The following is a 22439-nucleotide window of genomic DNA, read 5'->3' as shown; positions in this document are numbered from 1 at the left end:
GTTGGTACTATGTGTAATGGTAAATCTGCATGCGCTTTAATATACAGACTCTGAACCCTACATGAACGCGTGCAGCAGTGGATCGTGGCGTGTAAACATCCCTTTTTTGCATCAATTTCAGTGACATTCTGCTCGCTCTATGGCTGCTTTTGTCAGAATGTTGGTAGGTAGAAGAGTCAGTCTAAATCCCACACAGACCTTTATACGGAGATTCACACTGACATTCTCTTTCAAATACTATTATTGGACACTAGACAGGCTATCTTATGATAATGTCATCAGAAACACAGACCGTCTGAAACCTGGATCATGTCAGTCCCGTACATCTCTCTGCCTGCCACCTCGTCCTCCTCCACAGGCCTCCTGAGTGATAGCAGTCCGACTGAGATTACAATAACGTGGAGTCACAGACCGACGATTTGTACACGTTCAGGCCTGTAGACCTCTCGTGCCATTGTCATTTAGTTTTTATGAGGCATATCGGCAGTTTCCATGGTAATGTTTGAACATCCAGTTCATCCAGAGAGAGTCAGAGCCCGTGAGAATACAGTTTTGATATTTCGCTGCGATGATTCTCTTTGACCTTTTAACTCTGGGACGGCTCTCCCTAACCACCGTGCCCTTTTCTTCTCGCTCTCTGTCTGTCTCTGTCTCCTGTCACTGCCTCTGTCTCCTCCTCCTGCCACCCACACGCAGTGTATTGACCAGGACCAGCAGGATCCACCCAGCCCAAGATGATTAATGCATAAATAAGATTTCCACCTCAAGCGGGCTTTCCCGATAAACTGTCAGCAAAGTGAGGTTTTAGCGATACGAGCCTTTCTTGGCAGCAATAATCTGGTTGATTTAAAGCTCAGTAGCAGATTGGAGCCAACCCCTCTTCTTCTTCTTCTTTTTTTCCCCCCCTCACAGAGCTAATGAACTAAATTACAAACCAGAGATGCTTTGAATAAATGCATGTCAGTACAAACTCAGTGACCTGTCGGAGCTGAGCGTTTTCCATCAAAACACCCTCATTTTGATTCACCGTGAACGACACAAAAACTGTTCTCTGTGAATCAAAGATGTTGTACGTTCATTTGCTCACACTGTTATTGTAATCTTAAATACTATATAGCTTCATACAGCTGGATCCTGTGCGCTTACCACACTGACTGCCAGACTACAACCTTTAACTAGAGACAGTTTTTCTCAAGAGCAACAAATTACACTTGGCACTTCAACTCATGCTAAATCAGCTACGATCAATATTCTTCTATCTTATTAATAATGGATCAAATGAGCACACGTGTGTGATAGAACTCGTTTGTAGTAATGAGCCCACTGAGAATTCTGCAGTTCACTCTGCTCTGAGGAGCTTCATAGTGTCTTTCAGCTCACAGTTTTGGTTCTCTGGCTGCAGCGTTTTCTGTTTTGGTTCCCTCTCATCGCTCTCATCGGCATTGTTTCTGTTTTCAGTGAAAGAGCTCTGATGAACCCAGTGCACAGCACCAAGAGACAGAGACACATCAGTAGTTGGTGGTGACCAAAAGGAGAGTGAATGTTAGACGTCAGGTGGACACCAGCTGGAGGCTGTTGTTGCTCTGTATGTCCTGAGCTGTTTGCTAACAAGTTTGTGCTTTTAGCTCGTGTCTGCTCCCCCCAAGTGGCCAAAAAAAAAAAAATGTTAATGCTCGGTTTGAAAAGGAGCTAAAACAACTGGTCACTGAATTGTTTGTTGGAGAAATAATCAACCGCAATTTAGAGTTTAAGGATGTAACATTTCTGCATTGAAATGGCTAGACCTTTGTTCTGTATTTACTCGAGCTGTGCACTTGCATTGTCCGGAATATTTAAAACGAAGTTCAAACCAGAGTAATACCAGTTACAGTAACAGTGTGTTTTACTTGGTCGCCTGCGTCAGAGAGAGAGGAGGGAGCGTGACTCAACATCACGTGAATACAACTGTGAGACATTTTCTCTCTCATTAGCATCTCTGCATGTCAAAGAAGTTGGAAAATCTGAAAATCAATTTATTGATATATCCTTATATATATATATATATATATATATATATATCCTATATATCCTTGTACCATATAGACATGATGAGTGGGACATACTGTGTCTTCTCAAAGCAGCTGCATAACTGCACCGCAGTGCTATGTGTTGTGTACAGCAGACGTATGATCGTATTATTGCCAGGCGACGAGCCCGTCAACATGCAGGTGACTTTTACTAGTGAACGTCCGTGAAATGTTACAATCGGTGTAGCTCACTGACATCCATGGCGACTGTAGCGGATGATTTTGTTAAGGTCCACTGCACCATTCCCCTTAAACCCTCCATATTTTATAATTATCAACACTGAACAGACTGTGCGTTGTAATAATGCTTACGTTCATTGGTTCGTTTGAAAACATAAATGCTGACACAACAATCTGATAATCAAAATGAATTGCAACCATATTTGTAACCAGTCCAGTGCTGCGTATCATTCTAAGCTCTCTGTAGCGTTTACAGTGTCTTTTGGTGTGAGGATGGAGACGCTGTGACACATTCAGGTTAACGATTTGATCTCGAGTGTGTCGCTCTTTCCAGCCAGTCAGTACGTATAATTTACAGCCCGATAAACAGAGGAGGGACTGAGGGAGCGAGGGGATGTAAACGACTTAATATGAGAACGACTGACAGCAACATAGACGCAGAATCACAGACTCACAGGCAGACAGGTATTCAGCCATTGAGATGGAATCCAACAAATCTAAATTGCATTTTTATGGCGAGCTCAAATAAATAGTTCATTGTTGCAGCAAGAGAATGCTCACAACAGTGCTCACGACTTTTACCCTCTTCAGAATTAACTTGGAGGCAAGCGCGATTGCATATTAAGCCACTGATGCTGTCACAAACAAATTCGCTCGGAGCCGTGTGAACAAATGCAAAAACACGGCCACTTAAAAATCTTTCAACCTGAGTGATAAAGTCAAGCATATTCTGGGTAAATAAATGCAGCGGTCAAAGAATTAGTCCTGAGGTCATTGTCATGTGAATGAAATCAGAACATTTTCTAATTTTCTCTGGAAAGCCAGTGGCATAGTGACAAACTCAAAAGCTGTTTGGTAGGAAGTCATAGGGGATGGCTGAGTCAAGGACGAGCCTGACTGACTCAGCAGAGTTGTTCACATCTTGTCTTCAAACAGCACTCAATGCTGGTTTGACTGAGGGCTGCAACAGATGATCAGTTTAATCATCAGTTATTGTGCAGATCATTTTCACAATTAATTGACTAATTGTTTGACGGTGTAGTGCAGTGTTATTTCAGTCCTGGTCCCTATAGAGCCCCCTACCCTCCATGTTTCAGATGTTTCCCTGCTCAAATAGTCATCTCTTCATCAATGACTCTTTCAATTGAATCAGGTATGTTGGAGCAGGGAAACATGCAGGGCAGGGTGCCCCATCCATCTATCATCCATCCATCCATCCATAGCCCATCCACATTGGAATATGGCGGGGTACAGCCTGGATAAGTTGCCAGTTCATCACACAACCATTCACACTCACAGTCCCGCCTAGACAATAATTTAAGAGTCCCCGATTAACCTAACTTTTTGCGTGTCTTTGGATTGGAGGAAGCCAGAGTACCCTGAGAAATCCCAAGCAGGTGAGGGGAGAAGTTGCAAACTCTGCACAGAAAGGCCCTGCCTGGTCTTGAACCGAGGTCCTTCTTGCTGTGGAGCAATGGTGATGGGCAGGGTGCCCAAAGGATGCGAAAACATTGGCATTAAAAGGCTCGGATGTCATGAAGTTGCTTCTTTTGTCCAAGCAACAGAAAAGCAGCAAATCCTTACATTTAAGAAGCTGGACACAACATGTTTGACATTTTTGATTGAAAATGGACTGAAATGATTATTCTTTACTAATTATTAGTAAAGAAGATGACACATTTTTTAATTGATTAATTGGCAAACAATATTGCCTTGCCAATGGGGTCCATTTTTAGATAAAATAAGTTTTAATTTGACTGCGTCTGTCTCCTTGGCTCTATGTGGACATTGGTCTGGGGGTCCCCCACTTGGTAACTCAGATGGTATAAAATGTCTTCCAGCTATCTTTCCATTATATTGGACACCATGCATGAAAGGGATGTATTGATTCAAATATATCTTTGACATTTTTGTGTTAGGGTTAATTACTTGGAACTTGGTGGCTGTTGATGCAGATTTACCAGCAAGAAGCTGATTTAATTCACAATGGCCACGCCAAGTGTATTTATCAGTCTAGATCCAAAAATGCATTCCTGAAAGTTTGTTACGCCACAGAGAGAGACAGAGTCTGTGATGGAGAAATGGACTGCATGTCAGAATGAGAACAGAACTCTGGGTAGGACTGTGGGATCAATAATAAAGACTGTTCTTCTGGACAGTAAATCAGCTCGGCAGTACATTCTCTCCCCTCAGCTGCCACTTTTATCCTCACTCATAAATACCCCGATTACTTCTGACTTCTTCTCATGACAGGCAACTTCTCACAGTGTAGTGCTGTTTTAATGATGGAGGCTTACTTTGATTTATAAACCGCAGAGGCTCACTGTCCTCTGAGGTCTGTAAGATGGATAGATGCTGTTTCCCCATCCTCATGTTGTGGTCTCCAAAGGTCAAATCAGGCAACAGGACGCGTCTCAACTGAACAACATGAAACTGTCTCATTGTGAACAAATTGAGGGTTTGTCAAACAAATGAATAACATTTTGTTTGCCTGTTTAATTGTTGTATGTTGACTGCTTGAGCATATGAGCCAGTTGCTAGAGTTCAAGTCAGACACATTGTACACTAAAGGGATTGAATATCTGCTCTCTTCCTTATTGACAAGAACTTTTTATTTATAATGAACAGACTGAAATGTAATTGTTGTAGACAGATGAATCCTGCATGCTTGCTTGCAGCCTTGTCTCAGTCCAGACAGATCAGGATCAGGGAACCACTCATAAATGGTTTTACCATTAAAACAACTGTATTCAGTGAATGCACAGAAGAAGGATTCTGTTAAAAACAATATTGGTGCAGAAGGAGAAGGTAAAGTTTTCTAATGGCCTGGACCAATCAGAGAAATTCCTGTCTAATACTATCTGTGTTTATTGAGCTTAAAAACAGTTCATGGGGACCGCTGAAAGCCAGGCTTAAGTGATGGTATTTGACATCCAAGGAGCAGTAGATTTAACAATCAGCTTGCTTCCTACACCTTTGATACAACTCAAGTTGGACTGAGAATAAATTATTTTCCACTGACAGGATGACAGGAGGGATATACATTTGTTGGACTCCAACACATTTTTCTTGTAATAATGGGACGATGGAAACGGTGAAGTTGGCCTTCTTAGTTAATTGCTGACTGAGGTAATAGTCATTCTGAGATTTGATAGATAGATTTGGAGTTACTCATAAAACAACATAATTCATTGTTTCTAAAATAAAATGACCGCTGCAGTGCACCAGTAACTTTGTACTAGACAGACAGGAAATATCTTAGTCAGGTTTAGGAAAACATCTTGGTTTGGGTTAAAATGATAGATTAGGGTTAGGTACATTGAGTTACAAACATACATGTACATATCAGCAGTTATGTTTTATTTATAAGTTTAAAAAAAGTCAATGTTGTCTTTTGGTTTCACAATGGATATAAGCAGCGCTGATATGGTCATGTTGTGTAGGTTCTGCTGTATTAATGAAAGACAGGATCCTGGTCATTTTATCAGTTAGCCTCCAGTTTTAAATGGCAATCTTATGCTTTCTTCCTGTGGTTATTAATACCATATGAATGCAGATAAATGATTTATGTTAAATACTCATCTTCACATTTCGCACCCTTCCAGTGAGAATTTCCATTGAAAATCTTTGAGTTCTGGACAGTTCGTTGGACAATACAAGACAAATGTTGACATCACATTGTGCGCGAGGGAATTGTGTTCTTCTTTGTGATGTTTCATAGACTAGTGATGAATCAACTAACAAATTGGCAGATGAATCGATAATGAAAACAACCATCAGCTCGAATCCAAAGATGTGGTGTCCCAGGCCTCAGTATGGTCTTTTGATACAGCTAATGAAAGAACGCAAGTTAGTGAGTGGTAAAAACTCCAATCACACGGGTCCTTCTTCTGTTTGTATGTAACAAGTTGTTGATCCTTGTCACCGACAATGTGATTAAAGTCTTGACAGAGAAGATGAAACCATCTGATCGACCAGGGAACCAGAGAGCTGAATTTTTTTTTTTTTTTTAGCTAAAGTGACCATGAATTAATAAACTGCAGTAATGAGCTCTATGTGTCACTGCCAAGTATGCACCAGGGGACTAAACACAAGCTGTACTTGTTTGTCTCTTCCTCCAAGCTTTGGTTCATTTTCCCTCGTTGCATCTTTCCGTCTTTCATGTGCCTTCCTTTTCTGCCAGAAAGTCGCAGGATGAATGATCCCTCCACTTCCCCTTTTCCCTCTGTTCTGTCTTCATTTCTACCTGTACGACTCCGTCTTTGACACGTGGGCTATGTCTCTCTGTGTTTGCGGGATGAAAACAATTTCTCTCCTTCCCTTTCTTTTGCCGGCTTTGACAGATGTCTTTTAAATAGATGTGGGCACGTGGAAGCGGAATATTGGTGCAACAGTTGTAATGTCCTCTGGCTGTGGGGGAAACCTTGACATTTCGATTTTTCTGCACAGTATATCTCTTTAGATTTACCAGCCGCTCTCTCCACTCTTGACAGGCGGGAGGGCAGAGTGATCCTCTTATTAAACGGCATAGACATTTCTCTCGTTGCTACGCCGAGGGAGGACAATGTATGTGTTTTAGTATTACTGAGGGACAGTTCTTCAGAAGTGGATTCATGTTTCTTTTGCCACCGAGCTTAATGAGCCTGGCTGAAGAAAACTGGCACGGAATCTGAAATTTCACTTATCCAAGAATTGTTGATGAGGGTTCTCAGTCATCCAGGTCGTGGTGATTCTAAGTGCTGTATCGTAGGCAATTGGACTTGTTTCAGTTTCTTGAAGACGTCTCACCTCTCATCCAAGAGGCCCCTTCAGTTCTGAGTAACTGGAGGGGAGTTGCAGGCTTTTAAACTCTGTGTGGGAGTGTCCTTTCAGAGTCTTTAATGTCACGCGTGAGCTCTGAGTTTCAGCATCGTTAGGACCACTATCCAAGAATTGGATTTGCAACTGAACTTTGTCCTCAGTCAACAACTCAAACTCAGAGACCTTAAGAGAGTGATGTGTTTTTAATTTCACAACGTGCTTGATTTGAACACACAGGACTCAACACAACACCAGACGATGTTAACACTTACAGGGTTGAAGGTTTAAAATCCTGGAGCAAGAGAGTAATGTTGGTGGGGTTTGGAAGCGTAGTGCTCTTAAGCAAAGACCGACAGGATTGAATGTTCAAATGTGCACGGCAAGCACTAACAGTGCCAGGTGTGGAAGTTCTTACCCTACCTAGAGTAAGGCACTGAAATTGCCAGGAAATTTGAAGTCCAGTTCCTGAGAAAAAGGCACCAAGACTGCAGTGGTTGTTTTATGCTCCAAAACAAGGCAGAAACTCTCTGGAACGAGGCACTGACGTTGTTGTAGATAGATATAGAGCTTTCCAAATCAAGCCACTAACACCAGCAGGGTCAGAGCTTCAGTTCCCTGAAATAAATAGCTTACATCACTAGGGTGGGGAGAGACATTATTTCAAGAGAGCCATGGACACCACTGAGATTTAAGGTTCATTTCAGTTCCCTAGAGCAAGGCATTTACACTAGCAGGATGGGTGGTTCAGTTCCATCCCACGCCAGAGCAACCAGTCCCCCTCTTACAAGTAGATGTGACCACTGATGCTTAAAAGATAAGTTTGTTAGTGAACTGTCTTACTGACAAAGGATAGATCAGTGACATTTTCAGTAAATTCATAACTTATGTCAAATTAAAGAACTGAATGTAAAATTTGAGGATTTACTTTTCTGTCCTGCTCTTCTTCAGGTCTTGCACTAGTTGGTTAGGCAAAAAAAAAAAACACTTTTAGAAAACACTTTCTGCTTTAGGAGCTTGTGACAAGCATTTGTTCATCCCCTTGTAAATCATTATGTGGACCAAACTTGTCCAAATTACTCTCACACTGACAATATTTTATTAATACTTGAATGTTGCTTGGACGTATTTATCTGTCTGGGGCAGATATGCATACAGATATTTTAGAATGATAATATTCAGTTAAAGACGCATCAGCCAGTATTCCTTTCAAAACACAGTATCTTTCATATGGCTGAACTCAGTCAGAACTGTACATATACATATATATGTGTGTGCACGTATGTGTATGTGTGTATATATATATTTATATATATATTTATATATATATATATATATATATATATATATATATATATATATTATTATTATTATTATTATTATTATATTATATATATATATATATATATATATATATATATATATATATATATATATATATATATATATATATATATATACACACACACACACATATGTGTGTATATATTCATAGTTGGTATACCATCCCTGTAATTTAATCAGAATTTTAAAAAAAATGTGGATTCAAACGTGAACCTGACTCAGAAGTATTTCATTCTTTTTATTTGAGCACAACCCTGTCAGACTTCTCTTCTTGCAATCATCTTTTCATGCTACTTGTGTTGATCCCTCGTTCCCTCTGTTTTGCTGTGAGGAGTTAGCTTGATGTGCGTCAGAAGTCTCTGTGCGGCTCATTGTCGGGGCGGCTTCAAGGGAAACTGCTACAGGCAAACCCAAAGAGAGTTTAGCGAGAGAGGGGTAGAAAGAGAGACGCAGCAGGAGACGAGAGGCAGGGATGAGTGAGATTCAAAGAGAAAGAGGGGAACGGGGACGGAGATACGGTAAAAAGATGGGATGAGAGGAATATGTGAGGTTTGATGTTGAAATACTCGGCAAATGGAAAGTCAAAGAGTCTGGAAGAACAAACACAACCACTTTACACATCCAGTCACATTAAGCCAAATCCAAAACCCCGATTGTGTGACAGTGAGCCAGGATGACCAGTAACATGGCCCTGAAACTGAGGCAGCTGAAGAGAATTCAGCCGTTGCTAATTTCATTCATCACATCTCTTCTTTATCTACTGTAACCAGGAGCGCCATATAAGGGGGAAAAGTTAGGACAATTCCAAGGACCCCTGACTGACAGGGGTCCCTAAAAATAGGTAAAAACTGATATAAAATTATTAAACCAGCCACATATATGTATTTTTTCACCCCAAATCCAGTGCCACCACCTGTGACCTGTGTATGGTTGTGGAGATAAATTAGATCTGCATACAGGACTATAGGGGAGACAGTGAGCAGTAACCAACTAACTGTCATGTTGTTCTTTTCACAGATATGGAAAAGTCATTGAAAGTCATTTTATATATAACGACATCAAATGTTTTTGCCGGCCTATACAAGGGCCCAATTAGATTCCTTTTCATGGAGCCCAAAATCCCTGGCAGCGCCCCTAACTGTAGGGTGTCAAAATGTCCACTGAGGAATAAGTTTATTGCCCACAATAGTCTCATGCTACCAGACATATTCAAAAGTGATACACCAGTGAATAGTAAAGTGTAGCAAAGTGTAGTATAAAAAAGCTATTTACAGAATAATAGTAATGTAGATGAGCTGGCTCCGTCAGCTACCTTGAGTCACCACAGTCTGGTGTGATGTGTGCCTGCTGCAGTGTTTTGGGACTATTGTGAGTGGAGGTGGCTAGCTAGCTTGATCTGACTAAGTGGAAGCCTGCAGTCTACATAACGGTTAGACTGAAATTTGTTGTTGATGATGACACTGAGAATGGAAATGATGGTGACGATAGGACCTCCGTGTACATTAAACGTGTTCCCTCACTGTCTCATGAAGTTTGGGGAGAGCAGTTTTGTCGTGCTCTTTCGCATGATGCGTCTTCAAGTGATTTATAACGTTGCTGGTGCTGAAACACTCGCGCCACCCCTCGAGATTACAGCCTTGCATACTGAACATGTCAGTGTCTTACTGGCAGGGTTTAGCCTGTTTAGCTCTGCTTAACGGCCATATTTCTGATCCTGATATAAGAATCAGAATAACGCTCAATGGATATGAACCTATTGACCGAACCATCCGTTCCCTGACTCTTTATACTGCTCAGTCTTACTTCCTCCTTTACTGCCATGATAATTACTACAGCCACTAGAGGTCTCCATCTAACAAGAAATGTCAACATGGTTCATTGTTAGCCATTTTCACACTTCACCTGTATGTCTGTTTTCTGATGAGGATGAGCTGATGTAGGCAGAGAACAGTTAACATGTACATTTATTATAAAGGTTTTCTCAGCATGCTGACAGGAAACTCAATTTGGATGCATTAAGTTTACTACAAAATGTATCTGATAATGCAGATTAGTTATATGTGACTGTGTTTTTCAGGGACAGGCTTTCTTTTTAAGGGGGGAATATAGCCCATGTCACAAGTGTTTTCCAGACATACTGAAATCTCATCACAAGACGCAAACACTTGAGAGCAGAAGCGTTGATGAATCAGAAGACAATAAGGTGTAACCACAGTGTTTTCTTGCTTTTACTGGCGTCTGCATATGCTGAAACAAAAAAGCTGCTGCGAGTATAAACCTTACATGTGATGCACAGCCAGGGAGGAGGGAGGTTTAATGCTGGAGGAAAGGGGAGTGACAAAGATGAGAGAGAGAGAGAAGTAAGAGGAAAGAAGCAGAGAGATGGAGGAAGGGCTAGTTGCTTGGTGACAGAGGCAGAAGGAGAGGAAGGAGAGAGAAGGTGAAGAAAGGAGAGAAAACGAGGAGGAGGAGGAGGAGGAGGAGGAGGAGGAGGAGGAGGAGGAGAGGTGTGGAGTTGTTTTCCAAGTGCAAAGAGTTAGTGGTCACGATGCTACTGCCATCCCTCCCACTGTGCTCACTCAGAAGATGAAGAAGACTGTTGGCTCGCAGCTTCTACATGTTGTGTCCCAGTGAATGTTTTATGATTTTAATTGCTGTGACGAGGATGCAGCCCGAAATCAGATTCTTGGCATTCTCCGACCGCAGTCTGATAGCTTTTTTTTTTTTGCAAAGGCTGGCTCGGGAATGGGAATCCAACTTTATCTAACTAAATCATCACAGACGTCACCATCAGATCAATCTCTGAGGCCCCAGTGTTCCGTTCCAACAAGACAGACGCCACATCAAGTGAGAAAGATCATCCAAACAGTTCGATTGAGAGCTCCACGGATGGTAATCTTCTGTGTTATGAATGAATCAAATGACTTCTGATAAACGGAGCAGCAGGCTGATCTGAAGTCCTAGCTTGATGGCTAATTGGCCATAATTTTAAAAGCTAAAATCAGAGTGGACTTACAATGATATACATCCTCACTGTGACTAAATCAGGTGTTGTGGCCATTAGCGTAGGTTTGTGCAGCGGTGCGGGAGGACACAAGTATGATTGTATCATTGTTTGGTTCAAGGACTCCACCTGATATCCAGCTCCTGGCTTGGTGGCAAACAACTCTTCCAGAGCAGCTCCCTCGATTTGTTTTTTTTAGAGTAATTCTTGTCCCCTGCTGGACAGCCTCTTTTGCAGCATAATGTCATTTGAGGCACCGAGAAACACAATAGAAACTCTGAGGCAACGTGGTGGACCTCTGAATGTTTGTGCATGTGTCTTTTTGATGCAGGATGCAATGTTAGTGTTGTGTTTTAGTACCATGACTGTCAGAGTATTCTGATAGCTTTCTGTCGGACCTCTGTACTAAGTAAATAATTCAACTGTGAAATATATATACTGTGTTTGTACACACATGGATAGGAAGAATTCATTAGATACAGTTAAGACAATTCATTTAAATGCTCTTTGTTGGGACCACTCAAAGATGCCGCAAGATTAAGGTTGCAGGATGGCTGGACAAGACATATGATTAAGTAGCGCATAGCTTCATCAAGGCTCAACAGTCCACTTTTGTACATACTCATTGATACCAGCCACCTCAATACGCCTGCCTCAAGAAATAAACAAAAACTACCTATTGCACGGTGTTAAATACAGTCAGAAAATATTACTGGGTCCATCCCTTTATTCGGATGGACAGCAGAAGTTAATGGGAGGGTTACTCTGGGTTGAGGCGCAGTAGTTTTTGTGTAATCTTAATGACAAACCAACCAACAAACACACAACAGACTCAGGTGAGATCATTTTATTAACTGCATTGTCTCGTAAATCGTCCCAAATCGTTGCTTTTTTCTTGTGGAATATCAGATGGTTTCCACAGTGTCCATAACAGTGACAGTGAAATCAACTCAACTCACCATTCACTGACATATGCATTGCTTGACAAGGGCTCGCAAGAATTATAGCTGCTTGAATTTAACTGATCAAAAGACCAAAATATGAAATCGACATATAAATTGTGCTGTAGTTTGAGATTGTGGTGCATACACATACCCTCCTCTTCATTCTTCTACTTCTCTTCCTTCTATTTTTCCTCTTCATCCCTTTTTTATTGGCTCTTTCTTTGAGCAAATTATGGCCGTTTTTTGTCTCTCATTGTCTTTTGCTTTCCTTCCCTCAATTCATTAAAGCCAAGAAGGTCTTTAGCCTTTGGCTGAGTTGATCCACAGGCTGCAGCCTTAGAGATACAGTCAGACTCATTTCTCTCTCTGAATGGTCTGGGGGAGGAATTCAGTATTTATGGCTGAGGTTGTTAAGAGCTGAGTCCACTGGGAGTCACTGCAGTTTCCAGCTATACATCCACACTATAGTTGCTATCTACCTCTTTCTCCAGAGCGTGGAAGGACAATGTTTTAATACATTTTGACTTTGGAAACCGGTCAAGACCCATTTGATTTCATACCTTTACGAATGTGCAGAAAGTGTATGTATATATTCCAAGTGTATTTGATAATTGCTATTACATCCAAATGGAGAAATTACTTTTACGTCTTTTGAGATGCACAAAGGTATAGTAGTTTAATAACTGTTCCCACTGTATTACTGCAAATGATTGAATTAATCCCCTCAGATTATTAAATGGTCTTTCTCATTCAGTAACTGTGGCGCTGCTAAATGTAATGAGGAAAATATTAAGTTCATTAGCTGCAGTGATCCTCTTGCAGTGCACATTTGCTTTGTTCTTCTACACATACAGTCAAGATTCATACAATAGAATCGTTTTGCAACTAGCTGCCGTCCTCCTGATAAATCCTGAGATTCTTCAGAAGTTAGAACTTCATTTCTGCTCCCTCTGGAGTGCTTCCTCTGTCCTACAGCTTTTAGTTTTATTGATTAAATGTGCCACAGTATTTGTTGCGGTGTCATTACTGCATGTATGAAAAGGTTTAAAATGACTGAAAGCAGCACTCTCATGTAATTAAGTAAGCGTGTACCCGCTTTGTGAACCTATACAAGCACATTTTCCTGTCTGAATAACGCACCCTTTAAACAGCAGGAAAAATACAAGGCTGTTGATGTTAGATTAGCTTTTCGTCGGTCAATGGTGCAATCGCTAACTGCTGCCTAAAGACAGCAGCGCACCATCAGTGTGACTCATCACAAATCATTATAATGAGTCACTCGATTGCCTTGCCTTTTAGTCAAGGGTAGCTGCTAAGTCAGCCCCATTAACCAGCTTCATGTTAGAGAAGATGAGCATACTGATGTGTGTTTGAGCTGTGGTAAATATATTTACTCACTTATTTACAAAAGCTGCTGGTGGGAAGAAGAAAAAAAGAGTGGCTGTTTTTGGAATCGGCCACAGTGGCAGATTTCCAACACTGGTACTGGTACTGATGGATTTTGTGACCTTAGGACAGAGCTAGGCTAGTAGTTTCCCTCTAATTCAGTCCTAGCGCTACGGTAACTGTATGGTTTAATGGCTTCATATTTAATGGACAGATGTGAGAGTGGTATCACTCTTCTCGTCCATCTCAGAAAAAAATATAGTGTCTGTTGTATTTCGTGCCCTGCTTCATACCGTTCACGAGGAAAAAGAGACTGGAGCTCAAGTAGTGACTGAAGTGTCTGGTGAGTTCTGACATCAGTCAGAGGCTGAGCTGAACACACACATTTAGCCTTGTTTCCCCTTCTGCCAGATCTTGCTTGATCTGCATCGTTCTCTGTATCGTCTCCTTCACTTTTTTTTCTGTCCTCCCCTGTATCCCCTCATCTCTTTATTCTCCTAGTTGTTTTCCTCCCCTGCGCTTTTCTTTTTTATTCGTTTTCTTCTAGCTCTCTCGTCTCATCTTCCCAGCCCCTCTTGCCCTGCGGTCTTTCATTCCTTCGAACTCCCCCCATCGCTCCTTGGTCTCCTCCTCTAACCGATCTGTCTTCCCCTCCTTGGCTGCGTTGTTTCCTCCTCCTCCTCCTCGTTTTGGGGACTCGTGACTGCTGAGCTGAGCTTCAGCTGACGTGACTTCATTAGAAGCCAAACGGTGGCGTCTCTCCCTCTCTCACATACGTAGACTTAATCAGCGGGGGGTGAGTGAAATGTGAGAAACAATGAAGTCTCACACGCACACGCACACGCACACACACAGACACACAGACACACAGAGCAGCACATGATACAAGACGACTCACAGTCCTCAAGCACTGTGTCACTTTTATTTAACTCATCCCAAACTGCCTTCTTTATCTGTTCTACATGCTGACTGGTAAATACTAACACCACAGTTCCCAACACGCACACACACACATAAAGGCAATCTGCTGGAGGCTGGAGACTCATGCATTTTTAAACAACAGTCATGTCGCCAGCCTCCGTCTCCTCTCCTTCCTTACCTTCTGCGTTTTCCCTTCTGTATTTCCTTCCTTCTTCGCATGGAGACTTTTGTGTCGATGAATTGATGCTGATGAATGAAGGAGACTGCGTTTCCACGAAAACTGACAATGACGGTGGCAGTGATTTGTCCAAATATCTAAAAATGAGGTGTGTTTGCATTTACCAGAAATAGCATGAAATTGTTTCCTGTCAACAGTCAGCGTTGGTTTCTGTCCGCCAACACCAAGATCATTCCCTCACTTCAAACAAATGCTGGGACCAAAACCTCAACAGAAGTGGTGTCAGAGCGGGGCTGACAGTTACTGTCATTGGTTATTTGGTTGCTTCAGAAGGCAATAGCAAGGGATGTGTTTTTTTTAGCTCATCAAATATTCACCTGTCATACATATAAACATACTACAACTACATATATTTAAATGTATAAATATGTAATTAAAAAAAAAAACTATAGAAAAAAAGCATTGTAAAATCATCAAATCACATTAATAGGTATTCTGTGTGAGCAAAGAGTGGTGAGGAGAGAGGCGTGCCATGGCACCCTTCACACTGCGTTGTTTTAGGTTAAGTTGCAGTCATTTGTCGAGGAGAACCGATAGTCAAGCAACGAGTGTAGACAAGGCCGGCTTGGTAAGCGGTTCTCTTTGAGTCCTTAGGGACCCCCTGGATCACATCTCCATTTTAAATATACCTCATTTTGATGAGGAATGCACCCAATCATGTTGTGACTGTCAAGACATTTCTGATATCTATGAGCCCAGCCCTTCTTCACGTTGCAGCCTAATGTGGTCTGAGGAGGAACGCAGCTTCATGGAATTTCTAATAATACTCTGGAACATGTTGCAATGGCTCATTTTCCAAACAGTCTATAGTACAAGAGACATTTGTAAAACTGTTTACAGGACTGTGACTGAAGACTAAAAGGCTGTGACAGCTGGTTTATCATCCTTACCATTTTAGCTTAATGTGATGGCATACTAAAATGGACCAATTGGTAATAAACGCAGGTACAGCTAAGGCTGGTTCTTGGTCATAAACCAAATTATTGGACTGTTGACATTTTCACCAGATGATAGCGCTAGATAAATAGTTAGAGGGCCATTAAAGTTATCACAGTTCATCGTCTGGGGAACAAACATTTGTGTACTAATTTCATACGACAGTTGTTCAGAAATTTCCCTCCAAAGTGACACGTGGCTGAAGTTTTTTGTTGTAAGCGAGCCTGTAAATTGGACTGACTTCCACCGGTTTTTCACTTTCACCTCTCAAATGGCTCATATCACAGTATACAAAGGAAATTTGTCTTTTATTTGTCAAAGATGGTCTTAGTTTCTTCGGATAGCTGTTGTCTTGCTTTAGGAATTATAAACTGGCGAATACAGATTATTTGTCCCTATTAATGGATTTGCTGTTGACTGGAGATTGGGCGTTAATCTGAAACAGGACATGGTCGTCACATGAGCGGAAGCAGTCTCTGCTGACTAATTGAAATCACTGCGGCCAGTAAAGAGCATGACATTGTGACTAGATGATCAGCAGTCGAGCCACAATGGTCGTCATTGTGCTGACAGGAAACAACAATGTCACATTTTGCCACAGTGAGTCTAAACAACTAATACCTGTTCTCATGTTGTGAGGCGCTGTTGTGCTCAGACCGAGCCTGTTGGTCTCATGCTGGATGTCTCATTTCAGAGGTGATGTAACCAAGATTTTGCAACATGAACATGAAAATCTGTCTGTTTTTTGTTTTTTTTTAATATATACATTACACATTTCAGATACAACATAAAAGTCTAAACTTTTTATTTTTTATTTTGTTGAAATCCAAATTTAACGTTCAACAATGAAAAATGAATCACCCATCCCTTTTTCCTCCGTTGGTGAGGAGCAGCTTCGTCCCCGTGTCGGGATATGAACTGCTGACCTTTCACTTAAAAGCTGACGACTTCTCCCCTCTCGGTTGTTGTGTTTTAAATAGCAGGGGACATTCCTTCAATGTTTTGAGCAAGGCTGTAATAGAAAATGCATGACTGGCAATTGTTTTTCCATCTCCGGCTCCGCTCAGACAGAGGTTATTGGTGGTACAGCAGATGAGCTCAGTTGAATCCTGAAAACATTGTCACATTTTTAAAATCGGCTTCTGTTTCCTGTTTGCCATTTCATCTTAGCTACAAAGGACTCTGGGCTTCACTATCTTATCCTTGACTGATTTTTACTGTAAATTAAACCATAGATTTTTCATTTTTTCTTTAACTGGAGACACACAGTTGGGAGTAGACTTGTATTTTCTGCCCTGGGTCGAGTTTGCAGCTGTTTATTCCAAGCTGCACAAAGCCCAACATCTTCCTCTGATAGGCAAATAATAATCTGCATGCTCAAGGTTGAGCTGTGAATTACAGTAAGAATAAAAGTAGATTCATCAACTAAAAGCTTGGTATGTGTCAAGGACAGAAATGTTGATGATATTGCATTGATTGATTTTGTAAGAGGACATTTTCCCCATAGCTTCAAGTTCTTGAGTCATGATGCTTTTTTACAATGTCTTCCCCGGCGAAAGGTTCCAGGCTAACATTCTCATCATCATCATCACTGTTCTGTAATTGTAAATGTGAACCATCCCAAAATCAAAATGATCTGTCTTTATTTTGACATCTATAGTTGCTAGGTAAAAGTATGAGCATTCAGAGTACTTTTAACTTAAAACTCCACTTCAGAATGAAGTCTTTAGTACCTTTATTTACTGTTAGCATTCTTAGCCTTAAGCTGTTAGCTCTGTAGCTATTTACTCCCTTAGCCAAACACACCATAGGTTGCCCTCTGGCTGCTAATAGCTAACTAGCTCAAATAACCCAATTAAAAACAGGATGCTTTCCCCATCAAAACTGACTTCACTGCATCCTTTCAGGTGTTAACACGTCATATTTTCCACAGGTGTCGCGCTGAGTTATAACCAGCACTGACATTGTGCTGTGGAGGTGGTTAGGTTAAGTGAGACTATAACTGTGGAAACGACATGAGAAGATACACTCTGCTGTAGTCGGGGGAGTTTGTTATTTGCTAAGTGATACTTACAAACCTGAATGACTGGCAATGAAAGATACTTTGCTGAAGCAGCAGCACAGAACAATGTTATAGAACTTTAATGCTGTTATGAGAGAAAAATAAAGTGAAAAATATTACTAGTTCATATTAAACTGTGGCAGGACAAATTACACTGTGCAGGCTGCTACAGTCTAAGTAACTAATTGGAAACACTTGTGTTATGTACTGCAGCCCAGGTCAAATGTATATGAAAGGGTCTGTGACACCAGTCAAGTGAGTGTGTTCACCCTGCTGCCATCTGACAACAGATACAGAAGTATCTGCTGCTGTCCCACCAGACTACAGAGCTGCTGCACTCCCCAGACTCAGTTTATCATCAACACATTTTCCAAATTATGTGTAGCAAGACTCAAAGACTCTTTTCACTTTGACAATAAATTGAAATTGGGCGTTCCAGTCAACTGGTGCACATGGAAGTGACCAGCAGTACATGCATAACAGCTGTAGTTTTATTACAGCTGATATTTTCTTACGCAGAAATGCGGCAAAATCAAATTTCTGTGGAAGGAACCCTAACGTTCCAGTCCCTCTCTCAATAAATATGAGAAATATTTGTATTTTGTTGCAGTACGTCCAACAGAAAAGTGTTAGGTGTTGTAAATTCAGGAAGACAAGGACCAGAGGACATGTCTGGACTGCAGGTTACAGTATTTAATAATGGACACCAGTTATTTGTGTCTGTCCTGCGTCAGGCAGTTATGGAAGATGTTTACACACACACACACAGACAAAGACACACAGAAAGACACTCAGCTGACATTCTGTTGTCAAAATTGATAGCAGCAATTACTTGTGTGTGACCTGAGGACCTGTTAAAGTGATGCTTGCTGTATGTGTGTCTTTGTTTTCAGCGTTATTACTCACTGTGAACTCATTTCCATCTTCTTGTCAGTTTGGCATTTTTGTTCAGCACCGGAGAGACCCACCCGGTATATAGACACAATTCATAAGTGCTTTTCTCTGGTTCAGTGGGAATTGTGGGAATTGCTGTCCCTGACCCGGAGCATGTCATAGTCTGAGCAGATTAGTTCGGACCCTGTTGCCCTTTTCACATTTAGCCAGTTTGGGTTGAGGGATTGTAATTGTTTCCAGGCATGTCTGCTGCTGTCAGGGCCGAGTTTGGTTCTGCTGTCTGTGCTTAAAAAAAAAAAAAACAGACACGTGCATTTATAATGTCTCTTTAAGGAGAGGGAAAAAGACTGAATATTCAAACTCATGGATGTGGGTTGATGTTGGCCCAAACAATATTCATTCAGCGACGGACTGAACAGCAGGTAACTGGTGTTTTAGAAAATTATTCTTTTTACTCAACAAACCCTCTGCTTTCAAATCTATTGTTCTGCAAGTTGATTATTAGTTATTATTGCATGTCAGATGCAACATTTTTAACATTTAAAAGTGTCTGCAACTAGTGCTTATTTTCACAATTGATTAATCTATAGATTATAGATTAACCTATGCTTTTAGAGTTAATTTCCTTTCCACCTCCACCTCTAATCCTGTGACTTCTTGACATCACACCAACTGGAACCTGAAAATGTGCTGGACTACACTGTTGCTCTACTGGACTGTATGAGAAAAGTGATGAGTTTGCACCAAAGCATATAAATCTCACAGTAACCCACATTGAAGATTATGAACCTGACGATTCCCATAATATGTATCCTTTAAGATCCAATATTCCCTTTTTTTGGTCATCATACAACACAGGGTTTACAACAGCATTTTATTTGTTGTCCCTTTATATGATTTAAATACAGTTTATTTGTACAGGTTGGGCATGGAAGATGATTTAAGGAGTCATAGCCTCAGAAAAGAATTTGCTTCTTCAGCAAAAGCAAGTTGAGCAACTGAATCAAGAAGCAGACCTGAGCTGTAAGAGCATGTTTGCATTTCTATCAATTCCATAGCTGACGTCAAATCTTCTTAGGTGTGTTAAAAAAAAAAAAAAAAAAAAAAAAAAGAAGCTCTCAGTGCCTGTTGCCCAGGTAAATAATCAACAGCCACTACCGGACAGTATAAAAGTCATTTGATTAAATAATAATAAAAAAAATACATAAGCAGTGTAAAGTGGATGTAAAATCAAGGGGAATGGGGGAAATTCTCTGTTCCTGAGATCCAGGACAAGCTCAGTACAATCCTGAAGAAAATACAAGACGAGGGATGACTAAATTCTGATGCAACGGGATATCCTCTCTCACTGTCAGTGTTTCCATGCGGAGCCGGTGATAGATCTTGTTTTGTCATGGTAACTGTCTGCGTTGTGTTGAGGTGGCCTTTACCGTGGCCTAAAGGTCACCAACATGAGCTGCATGATGCTTCACCGCCTGGACACATGTAGACTCTGAACCAGCTGAGAGAGGGCGGGAGATATTTTCTCCTTATTTATTCACGCTTTTGCAAATGTATTTTCCAGTCACACATGTTCAGGATTCTATTTCAGTCGGCGGTGTCTGAGAAGGAACAAATAAGATTCACTGTATGTGAAAGAGAAACCCAAACATTTTATTATAAAACAACATATTTGTCAGATTTTTGGATGTTTTTCATAAACAGTGGTGGTCTAGATCTGCTTTCAGGGCAAAAACAATCTGTTTTACAACTGTTTCCCCGCTGTATCACTGGAGAGAGGACACATGGACACAAAATCTGTTTTTTTGTTACATGTTACCTTGACATGTTGGTTGATTGGATTGTAGGATGGATGAATGGATGGAGGGATGGATGGATGGATGTAGGGATGGATAGAAGGATAGAGGGCTGGATGGATGGATGGATGGATGGATGGATGGAGGGCTGGATGGATGGATGGATGGATGGATGGAGGGCTGGATGGATGGATGGATGGATGGATGGATGGATGGATGGATGGATTTCGAAGGCTGCTATACCAAACACTATACATCCAGAGAGAGTCCAAAATGGAGGAAGCTAGCTGTGCTTAGCTGTGTTACATGCTCTACTTTAAATAAACCCTCTAGCTTAACCTACTCTGTGAGATTAAATGCTCCACAATTGTAGGCAGTCATGACATAGAAGTTTATGGTATAGTTCGTATTCTGGATAAACTGTGGAATGAACTAACTCAGGTTAGCGACAGAGTTAGCCACTTGACTGCTAGCAAGCATGTTAGCTCAAAGAGCTATTTACCTCTTTCTCAACTCTTTGTGTTGATCATTTAATGATGTACAAACTGGAGAACCATGTCAGAAGAAATAAATGGCCTAGAATAGGTAGAATAGGAAGAAGCTTGACAAGCTAGGCCTATTGTGAATCACTAGTATTAGCTTGTCCTGGTCTGGCTAGAAAGATTACAGTCAGCTTGCCATTTACAGTATCTGACCACCTATTACTCTCAGTAGTCACTATGTCATCAAGACTACAGTCTCATTTTCAATATAGACATAATGATGAATTTTGCTTTGACAGTCTGAACAGGCCTTATAGATTATAGAACTATGAAATGACAAAAAAAATGTGCGATGAATGAGCTACCTGTCAACCTTCTTGGTTTGTTTGTGTCAAGCCATTCATTTACTAATTGACATTTCAGAAAATCCTAGTATAAATAGTTTTATTCCTGAAATGCCAGCTATGAGATGAATCGTGACCATTGCGAGACTGAAATAAAAAAATAAAAAAAACGTAAATAATGATTCTCAGCTCCTTTTTGTAAGATAGCAGATTTTTGAGTCTCATTTCTCACTATTCAAATACTGACGCTTTGGGTTTCCCAACTGTATGAGACTCAAAAATCAATAAATCTTATCGATTTCAATGATTTCATCCAACAAATAACAGAATGTGGCCTTTGGACACCTTCTCTCATTCCTAAAAACACGCAGCATGTCAGAAAGAGATCCTGGTTACACTGTGATGAACAAAATGTATACAATATGGTTGTAATAGCAGTAACTCGCCTGCCAATATGGCTTTTACTGGAATGGTAAACTTTTTTTCATGGTGGAAGGACCTCCACCAATCTAAGAAATCTCCAATACACTTGAGCATTGTGGGTAGTGTAGTCACATGACATTGGCTTTGACAGGAGCATATACCATTGTTCCACCATATTTATGACACTCAGAATATGAATTAGGTTTTTGCTTCAGAAACTTAACTGCTAAGCAAAAAAACAGGCCAGAATTAAAAAGCAACAATGCATAAAGATGTTTTCCTTGGTCCAAGCCAAATGAACCAAACTACAGGCGTGACTGCGATCGATTTTCGAAGAAGCCGGCTGCTTTTATCTCCCCTTGCTTAGCCACTGTCCCCTCGTGTTATCGTCACATTGGATGAATGACGTTTCTAATGAGGCTGTGATGGCTGCCGGCCAGCAGAGACACACAGCTGCTGCGATGTCGCTCAGAGCAGACTGACAGAAGTGTTGTTTCGGTATAAAACAAATAACCCAGATTGTCACCGGGCAGAACTGCTGTGGAAGCACAATTATTATCATTGGCTGTGGTAAAAACCAGTGGGTGGAGCCAGAGCACTATTTGCTTCAGTTTCTGTCACT

The 22439-nt window shown here is 41.0% G+C and overlaps 1 protein-coding gene across 3 annotated transcripts in view; it reads left to right on the top strand.

The window, feature by feature from the left end:
- The window catches only part of LOC119030029 (ras-related protein Rab-27B-like), a 62157-nt gene that overhangs the window by 5963 nt on the left and 33755 nt on the right, over positions 1–22439 (top strand). The window lies entirely within an intron of this gene.

This window comes from Acanthopagrus latus, chromosome 12, assembly GCF_904848185.1.
Source record: "Acanthopagrus latus isolate v.2019 chromosome 12, fAcaLat1.1, whole genome shotgun sequence".
NCBI lineage: Eukaryota > Metazoa > Chordata > Actinopteri > Spariformes > Sparidae > Acanthopagrus > Acanthopagrus latus.
This window is presented reverse-complemented; position numbering and strand designations above follow the sequence as displayed.